Here is a 10900-nt window from a genome sequence, read left to right on the forward strand (position 1 = left end):
TAAGATTCTACAATATTTTATTTTGATTGACTCAATCTTGCAAAAAATAGCCGGCAAATGATGAATGGTCATTTCCAATAACTCTCTCTGTTTGGCCGCTGTGTCTATGTTTGATGTAAACACGATCTCCTTTCTTTAACTCAACCAATACACTAATACTACTTGCTTCGTATGTTCCGTTATTTGAATACCCTCTTACGTACAATAAGTCGTTCTTGTTGAGTTGATAGCCAACGTCATGTCCACTGTCACCATAAATCAAACAACTAAAATGATACAATCCATCTCTTTTAGTAGTGAAGATCCCGGTTGTTGGATCGTAGCCTCCACCTCTATTGACCTTTACTCCGTCAAATATCACCACTTTGTTAGAGTTGGATAAAACTACACTGCGAAGAATGCAGGTTTAGTCTCTTTGTCTGCAATGAATTTTTTTAATTGTTAGTTGATAGCCCTTAAAGTCATAAGAAATGAGTTTCTGGTGATTATAATGTTAAAGATATTATTGAACCAGTGCAAGTATATTTACTCACCTAAGTTTTTTATAGACGTATTTTTTTAAACTTTCATGACGTATAATCGACAACTTTGATTGATCGAATACTTTGGCTGCTAATTAATTTTCGGGTTTTGGTGACGATCATGAACTTGATGAATGATCAACACAAAATCATCAAGCACATGTATAATAAATGAGATAATAGAACAATGTTTATTATTTTGTTAACATATTCACATGTATATATTTTTCATGCGTTCCCATTTGTTCATTAAACTTTGTCAAAATAGAGAGGCGAAAGATACCAATTAAAGGCAGTTCAAACACATCAGTCAATGAAAACTGATAACCCTGTCAAAAACAAAAATCGACCAAAAGACAAACAGTACAGACAAAATAGAAAACTAAAGACCGAGCAACAACAACCCCACCAAAAACGGGGGTGATCTCAGGTACTTCCGACGGATTAACAAATCCTGCTCCACATGTGTCACCCGTCATGTTCCTCATATATGAGTACAAAATCGGTGTTTAGTCTTAATTCGGTGATGTTATATTTGTAACAGATGTTAAATGATTTTGAGAGGTATGTTTTCCTTTCAGAATAGGTTTATACATTTCACTCCTAACAAAAACCATAATAGCCCTATTTCTCGTATCAAACATAAGCTCAAAGAACTCGCCAAGGAATTTGTTTTTGTCCCGGCTGATAAGGCTGATAATAATATCATTATTGTTAGACGTAAATTTTACATTGAGGTTCTGCAAAAGGAAATCACGAATTCACCAACATTCAAACTGACTTCATTTTCGGAAAATGACATCTGTAACAAACATAAACTTTTAGCTACCTCTTTACAAGCAGAACCAAATACAATGAAAGTTCCAACTATGTACTGGCTTCCGAAGCTGCACAAAACACATTTCAAATATAGATTTATTTCGTCTTCAAGCCATTGTTCCACTACTAAACTGTCTATTCTACTTACTAGTACACTTGTTACAATCAAAATCCTGGTAATAAATTGTTCAAATAAGGCCTTTGAAAATAGTGGAATTAATTACTTTTGGAGTGTTAAAAATTCGTTGGAAGTACTTGATAAATTGCATGCTTAAATTGAAGATTTCGAATCTGTTCAAAGTTTTGATTTTTCTACCCTATATACCACTTTGCCTCATAATCTTATTAAGAAAAAATTCACACACCAAATTAAATGGGCATTTAAAAAGTCAGAATGCGAATATATATGTTCTAACTCTTTTAGGTCATTTTTTAGTAACAACAGACAAAAGAACTATGTCAACTGGACCTGCTTTGATACGATAACTGCCCTTGAAGTTTTACTAGATAACATTTTTGTTCGCTATGGAGATTCCGTATATCGTCAAGTTATAGGAATTTCAATGGGGACTTAGTGTGCACCACTTATTGCGGACCTGTTTCTGTATTGTTATGGGTTACAATTTATGACTAAAATCAGCAAAGACCCATCGAAACAACATCTGATACAAAAATTTAATAACACTTTTAGATATTTGGATGATATATTGGCTCTCAATAATGACGACTTTAGTATGTACACCAAAGAGATTTATCCTGCTGAACTAAAGCTAATACCGGTACTAAAAATGAACACTGCCCTTTCCTGGATCTTGATATATATATCTTTAACCGGAAGCTTAATACCAAAATTTATGATAAAAAAGCCCGGTGATTTTTCATTTCCTATTGTTAATTATCCATTTTTTTATGGTGACGTTCCCTTCTCACCATCTTATGGTGTTTATGTATCTCAAATTGTTCGATTCGCTCGTGTATGTAACAACGTATTTGATTTTAACGAAAGAAACCTCTTTTTTACTGAAAAATTATTACACCAGGGTTTTCAATATCACAAACTAGTCAAAACATTTACTAAATTTTATCATCGGTACAAGGACATCATTCGTAAATATAAATCAACATGCAGACATCTTATACGTTCAGGTATTTCACATCCAATCTTTTATGGTAATATTCCATACAAAGCACAAAAATGTCGACATTCACCTCAAAAACTAACCAAACCTTTAAACAGACTTATTCAGAAGGGATATAGTTACGATACTGTTGTCAGGTCATTAAAGATGGCATATTTTGGTATTAATATTGAATCATTCATAGGGTCTTTGCATCGGAAATAAACACATTTATTCTAAAACCATTTGTTGGCATGATACGGGTTATGTTCTTCTCATATTTTATGATGGTATGTATATGATACTAAACCCCTAATGGGAGGGATTGTGCTTGATTTTCATATAATGAAGACATAATCTTTCAATCAGTTTAATTGAGGCCTGAAGCTGGCATGTCAGTAACTGCTGGTAGTCCTTTGTTAATCTAAGTATCATTGTCATTTTGCTTAGTTTCTCTTGTTGCCTATTCTAACATCGGACTCGGATTTCTTTTAAACTGAGTTTTACTGTGCGTATTGCTGTGTGTTTGTTTATTCTACATTGGCTAGAGGTCTGGAGGGGGGGTTGAGATCTCACAAAACATGTTTAACCCCGCCGCATTTTTGCGTCTGTCCCAAGTCAGGAGCCTCTGGCCTTTGTTAGTCTTGTATGCTTTTTAATTTTAGTTCATTTATATGTTTTGGAGTTTAGTGTGACGTCCATTTTCATTGAACTAGTACACATTTTTGTTTAGGGACCAGCTGAAGCCCGCCTCCGGGTGTGGGATTTTCTCGCTGTGTTGACGACCCATTGTTGGCCTTCGGCTGTTTTCTGCCCGTGGTGTGCTTGGGTTAAAGGTGTGAACCAAAGATTTATTAAAAATGCCTGGTCCTTTGTGTAGGCTTTTTGTTGAATACTATCTGGTGCCCTCTAAGATATCTTTTGGTAACAGTACATACATTTTCATTACTGGCTCATTTCTGTATAACAATACACATTTATTTTTTTTTCTTAATTTATGAATAACAAATTTAGTGTGAGTACCGATAAAAAATATTCAAATTACAAAGGATCTATAAGTTTACATGGATCGTATCTGGGTATTTTAAACCCAAAAATATCATGAAGGTAACGGTATGTCAAATAAATGGAGTTTAGACGCATCTTTACTGTGTTTCGCCATAAACTGTGATTCATAACAATACAGGGACACGTCTGCTATTAAAGAAGCACAATTGATCCCCGCTTGAATACCTACAATTATGACCGAAACCTACATAGATTTCCAACTTAGGAAACAAATTGTTTTAATCATATCATATCACTTCCAGGAAGTTACTTTGTATAGGAACAGGGAATTCAAAGATATATAATAGGTAGCTTAGCATTTAGTACAGTTGCATCTTTGTTTATTATTTTTATTATAGAGTTAGGTGAAAAACAATATGCTAACTAGGTGGATGGTTATTCAATTAGTCAGAAATTAACATAGTTATGCAGTCAATCAGTTGGTGAATGGTTTAGGAAGTCGGCTGAAGCACCATATATTTCACGTTAGCCATTAGGTTGGGTTAAGTTAAATTATTTCGTATTTTTTCACAATGCGATTTATTGTCAAAATGAGATAGATCAGGAGCATACAGCCAGTGTTAATATCACTAAATATAGTATGTTATTGTCTAGTAGTTTTATATTCAGTCCCAAATGTTTTGTCGTAGAAGAATAGTCACCGACAACATCGCGTGATTGTAAATAAGTTTAACTTACCTCCTCCACCTTTATTGCTATTAATTCTCATTAGCATTTCGAGAAGCTCCTCCGTAACGCATGTTGTTTTTCCTACAATATAAACACAAATGATAGATTAAGGCACCATGAATTTGTCTCTACATGATGGTGTAGTTTGTTTTTAATTTGTTATTTTCAGAAAAATATTCACGAATGACGATTCCTAGGAACTAGAAACGTAGTCTCAAAAGTGGTTTAGAAGTGATATGCGGTTTAATATGGCATATTTTAAATCTTTTAAGGGTTCCAATCATTGCATTTCAAGTAAAATCTCAAATTAATATTTTAAACGACACTCAAAGTAATAATTTTGTCACCTCTTCGTGCATCACTAGTAGCTCTAACTCTCACGGAAACACCAATAAGAGCAAACAAAACAAAGATGAAGCATGATCATGCCATTCCAGTAAAACGTTTTCGATTGGCGTGATATTTTGTTTTGGGCAGTTGTTTATACATTGCAATAAAAAGGCACTGGCTACGGTTACATGGAAATGTAACAATAATAAAAATATTATGGTTACAGTGGAGACTAATTGCTGGAATGCATGCAAGGTTGGGTAAGGAACCGATTTATTACGAATGTAACAATAGTTATTGAGTCTACGGTTACACTGCGTTATTTTTACATTAATTCACTTCAATGTACGCTGGTTGACTAGTTATATGTAATAAAATAAAACTTGAAAAGTTTTATTTGAAATTTACAAAATTGCATACAATTTTTAAAATTTCATTTGCAATTTTTCAGTTTCTACAAATCCAATATGTTGTTTTTGGGAGCATGTTTTAGTCCGACGAATCCTGGTGAAACCAAGCAACCATCCATGACAAACGAGTGATGCAGCAATTTGCTCGTCTGTATTTCATACTGTACAATTCCATTCTGTATTATACTTTTTTGAAGTTAAAGAAACTTTCAATATTTTTTTACTCTTGCGATCAAGGATTTGTATATATAAATCCTTGTTGCGATGTTTATGTTTTCGTCCAATTTTTTTGTTGGAAGCATATATAATGTGAGGTTGTAATATGATTTCATTACCGTCCATTACTGATTTTATGTTCACCTCCGATTTCTATATCCAACTTAGCAAAGCTGAAAAACCCAATAGAATATAAAAATACAAGTAAATTGTGAAGGCAATTTGCCGACATGTTGAAACTGGTGGAATCGGTGTTTTCATTTTCAGAGTCCAGATATTTTGTGATAGTAATTTCATTCTAATTGGCGAAAAAAAAATAAGCAACACAACTATAGAAGATTTATGTTAAATTAATCTAGCGTACATTAAAGTGCATTAATGTAACAATAACACAGTGTAACCGTAGACTCAATAATTATTGTTACATTCGTAATTAATCGGATCCTTACCAATCCTGTATTCCGGCAATTAGTCTCCAATGTAACAATAATATTTTTATTATTGTTACATTTCCATGTAACCGTAGCCAGTGCCTAAAAAAAATCATTATCATGAGGACATGATACTTTAATTACGCCTTTGCATGTCTACTTTTATAAGATTTTTGCCTCAATCGCAGGCATGGTGTGGTTCCTGATACCAAACCTATGTGCAGAAGACTGTTAAAAGCTTATTTTATTTAATGATTACTAGTATATATATAATGATTATTTTGATTTGACGTGACTTTATTTTCAAACGTGTTGAAAACCGAAATATGATAACAAAGATAATTCTGGCGACGGCAAATATCATGTCCCTAACAGGAAAGAGTTTTTACTTAACGAGATATCGTGTTATTTCTGTTCTCTAAAGTAATATTGGGGAGAAGTAGGATCATTTTACCTGTCCACCTTGTCAATTACTTCCCAATTGTTGTTGTTGTTTTTTTGTTTGTTTTTTTTTGGGGGGGGGGGGGGGGTCGGGAAGAGGGTCTTTCTAATTTTAAAAAGGTCTCAGCTTCAGTCTTCTCATTTAGGGAAACACAGTTCGTCAATAATTGTATTACGCTGACTTATATATTACGCATGTTTGTTAAGTTCATTTCCACTGTTTTTCGTGTCATAAATGTCATCTATACATGAATTATTTTTGTATTTGATTATATTAAAGTAATGCATCTTAAGATGACCATCCCAAGCTTTAATTGCTGAAACACTATAATAGTGTCGGGTCCTATCAGGCATTATTGGGTGCGTGGTTGCATGGGTGTTTTACTATAACAACATGTTGTTAATGATTAATATTGAAAGAGACAACACTCCAAAGACACTCAAATAAACAAAGACTTATATAGGGATCAACATAGTTTTCAGTAAAATACAACTGTATATATATATATATTGATGAAAAAGTGGCACATAGAGGTAACAGACTATATCAATGATCAGCATTCTAAGTTCAGAAACAAATCCGCCAAACAACAAAAATCATTAAGGTATAACAAAAGACCATTACCGACGACGCTTCTGGCATGGGGTAGACACAAGTTGCTCAAAAGAAAATTGTTTGATTCTTTTCCCGAAAACTCAGGTGTATAAGCAATATAACAATCATCTTTACAAAGACAAATTATGAATTAACATCACCGTTTAACAACAACTGTTAACAGTTAACGGTTATTAAGGTATAGTGATGTCATAACCGCTCTCTTCAGTGTGTGGTAATGTCGTGTAAAAAATAACAACAGTCAATGGGTACAAACTTATCTTCAAAGGAACACCGCTAATCTACGACTTCCAAAAGAATGTTATTGTTTACAAGTGATGGACTCCTTAATGGTTTATAAGTGCACTTGTCTTTCAAAGAAGAAAAAAATATATCTAGTTGAAGTCTACTTTATATTGATAAAAATCAACAAAACTTGTTAGTTGTAGGATTTACTGTATCAGAAGTCATGCAATAAATATTGGGAATTTTGCGCTATATGCAGTAGCAGTTTTAGTTTGTGTCGTTGGGGAGGTTTGCTAATTTTTTGATGTACTAGAGGAACTATTTTTTTTTAAACGTATACAGTATATTTATGTAAAACACCGTCAACATTGTTGTTTGCTATGTTAGCTGGTATAAGAACAACACGCTATCCATGATTTTTTTTCAGTTTGAAGTCTAGATATCGTTATTGTAGAACGATTTTGCTTAAAACTGCTCTCGAATAAAAGAAGAATTGAGTTTTTGAAGGACAAAAGAGACAAAGAAATAAAACTAAAGACAACACTGACAATGAATGCGGCAGTGTAAAATGAGATTTAATTGTTCAACCCAAATGCCATCCTTTTTATCTCGATAAAAAACATAACACCGGGTAAATGGATGAAAGGAGCAGGCCCATTAAGACCCCTTTTTGGCCCCAAAATATAGCAGATTTACAAAATTGTTAAAATGTAAATTTTTAGCTATTTATTGGAAAGAAGAATACTTCTGTTACATAAATATGGGCTGTTTTTGACAATACAATGCATATTTATCGGGTACTACCATCATTTAGTCATGCTAGATTACTGAAATCTTCGAAATTTTAGCATTTTTGTTAATTTTTAGACGGTTTCCGTCTGAAATGGAAGTGGCCGCATTTGTGTTCATTCTTAATATTTAAATGTAAGTTGTATTTGATGATAATACATAACATATATAAAGGGTGAGAATGAACACGGATGCGGCCACTTTCATTTTTGACAAAAACCATCTGAAAAGTGACATATTATGGCATATTTGATAGATTTTTCATATTTAAGCTTGAATTTGAGCGTCTTTAATGACTAAATCAGTTCAAATCTTTCACATAAACTAATTGAATCGACTGAAGTAGACACTTAAGAGTTTAAAAAGTGTCCAAAATCTTTCATTAGATGAACCTGAATTTTGAGGCCAAAATCGGCCCTTACCGGACCTACTCCTTTATAAAAATCAGTCGACCCCTACAATACCCACACTTTCTCTTCCTTTTAGTTTTTATACAAGGATATTTTGTTCTATGGCGGTATAAAGTAAACATTAATCAAACAATCTTTATTGGGTAGTTATAGTTGTCATACAAGATTTCCTTATCTGAAACAAAATGATAGAAGTGAAATTTTACTAGAGTATCATAGAACATTATATTTGGATATCCTGAAATTTTCATTTTTTCACAATGACAAATAATGGGCTACAAAAATACGTGAAACTGAATTATGACTGGAATGGAAAATATTTAGAATCCAAAGCAATTAAAAAACAGATAAGGAGTTGGCGTCCGAAACAAAATACTTCTGACTATTTTAATACTTTATTTTGAGGACATCATTCTTGCAAAAAATAGCCGCCAAATGATGAATGGTCACTACCAAGTACTTTCTCTGTTTGGCCGCTGTGTCTATGCTTGATATAAACACGATCTCCTTTCTTTAATTCCATCAATACACTCAGAGTACTGGCTTCGTGAGGTCCAGTGTTTGTATACCCTCTCATATACAAAGATTCGTTCTTGGTGAGTTGATAGCCGACATCATATCCATTGGCCCCCAAAATCAAACAACTGAAATGATACAATCCGTCTCTCATAGCTGTGAAGATACCTGTTGAAGGGTCGTATCCACCACCTCTATTCACCCTTACTCCTTCAAATTTTAGCACCTTGTTTGAATCGGACAACGAGACAGGGCTTTTTAATGAGGCGAAGAAAGCAGGTTTTATCTTATTATCTGCAATGAAATAAATTATTGTTTTCGTAAGTTTGTAGGTCAATATATGATGGAAACTCTCAGACAAAGACTATTCCCCGACCTTCTTAATACCTATCTGTGGCTTCGAGTCAACAGTAGTTTACAGATTTAAAAAGTTATTAAGTAAACGCATGTACATGTAAAATAAATTAAAACATTGGTTAGTGAGTTAACTGAAGCTTTTCTAAAATAAATATTTCTAATTTTACTCCGCTGATCAATGCTATACAGTATGATCAATGTATCTGTCCTTTCAAAGCAAGAATGAAAACCTTATCAGAACAATCGACAGTCAGACGTTTTGCTTCACATTTCACAATTTCTTTTTCGTCAACGGGGAAAACTGGTTAGTCAAGAACATTTTATATCGAAAACCAAATTGATTAAGGTTATTTTGAAACTCCAATGGTATAATATTTTTTAGCAGTGTCAGAGTAACCTTTAGGATACCTGAAACTTTAGCAATAACGAGTTAATAATATATGGTGGTCAGATGCGGTCATTTTGCCTTTTTGCAAATTCCTCTTTTGCAATTTCATACTGTGAAAACGCGAAATGTTTTTGGTTTTGTATTTTCGCCTTCGCAATCTCCGCACAAACACTAAAATGGACGCAATTGACTGCAACACAATATCCGGCATGCTTAAGTATTGTAAGTTATAAGCTTACATGGGTTTTTAATTGATCTGATCTTCACGAAATTCATTTATGTCTAAATTTCAGTATATGATCATCAACCTATCCAAAATATTAGTTTATATGATGATCCTTAAATGTATCAGTACCTTAAAGATGTGTGTTTATATGTGTCAAACGTGTTAATAGAGATGAATCGTCACTGACGATATCATACGATTGTTAATAATTAACTCACCACTTCCACCTCTCCGACTATTAATTCTAATTAGCATTTCCAGAAGATCTTCCGTAACGCATGTTGTTTTTCCTGAAATAAAAGACCAAATGAGTTCTTTGCATGATATATTTATGATTTTCTTGATATATATATAGAGGGTTTACTTTTATACCAGGATGCTATTGAACCTAAAAGTTCCAAGTGGTCAAGTTGAAGTCATCCTTTCGAAAGTTTTACGGACGCCATCACGAGTTGATTAACCGTTATGGAAAATCTAGACGTCCAAGGATAAGGATTGTGACATCACCGAATTTGTACTTACCATGATTAACATAACGGGTACCATTAGTGGAACAGCATCTACTTACCCTTCCGGAGCTCCTGAGATTAACCCCAGATTTTGTGGGGTTGGTGTTCCTCTCATGCAGTCTTTAGTTTTCTATGGCGCGTTTTGTCGTCTTGTTTGTCTTTAATTCGTCCTTTTTTTTTTGCCATGGCGTTGTTAGTCTCTTTTCAAATTATGAGGTTTGATCGTCCCCTTGATATCTTTCGTCTCTTTTTGTAGATACATTTTAGAAAAAAAAAAATTCTCTAATATATTGCATATAATTCCCTAAGTCTCTTATTTCCACTAAAAATAATTAAGAAACGAATGGTGCCAGTAAACTAGTAACATGTAACAATGGATGTAAACATGACCTGTTTTAAAACTTATGATAAGGGCACAATAACGTAATTTAAACGTATATCTGAAGGTACTATATTAAATGGTATCTAAAGTAGTATTTACGTGACCTCTTCGTGCATCACAAGTAGCCTTTACTCCCACAGAAACACCAATGAGAGCAAGCAAAACACAGACGAAGTGTGAACATGCCATTCTAAGTGAAGGAGGTTTCGAATGCCTTTCCTGAACTTTACAGTTGTTTATATATTTGTATCAAAAATATTGATCATCGTAACATGATACTATAATGACACCTTTACGTGCTAACTTTGGCAGATTTTCACTCAAACGTAGCTTTGGTGTGCTTCCCGATGCCAAACTGCGTTTACAAGACTGTTTAACCTTTGATTAGTTGCATTTCTAATTGTTTGGGCTCTGCTTTAAATACTGATATTCACACATACACTTTCAAAGCGGCAGGAG

General features: G+C 33.6%; 1 pseudogene; it reads right to left on the reverse strand.

Annotated features, from left to right (window-relative positions):
- Window positions 1-10641, reverse strand: LOC127724122 (complement C1q-like protein 3; annotated as a pseudogene).
- Window positions 10642-10900: the final 259 nt, after the last annotated feature.

This window comes from Mytilus californianus, unplaced genomic scaffold, assembly GCF_021869535.1.
Source record: "Mytilus californianus isolate M0D057914Y unplaced genomic scaffold, xbMytCali1.0.p SCAF_14, whole genome shotgun sequence".
In the NCBI taxonomy this organism is placed as follows: Eukaryota; Metazoa; Mollusca; class Bivalvia; order Mytilida; family Mytilidae; genus Mytilus; species Mytilus californianus.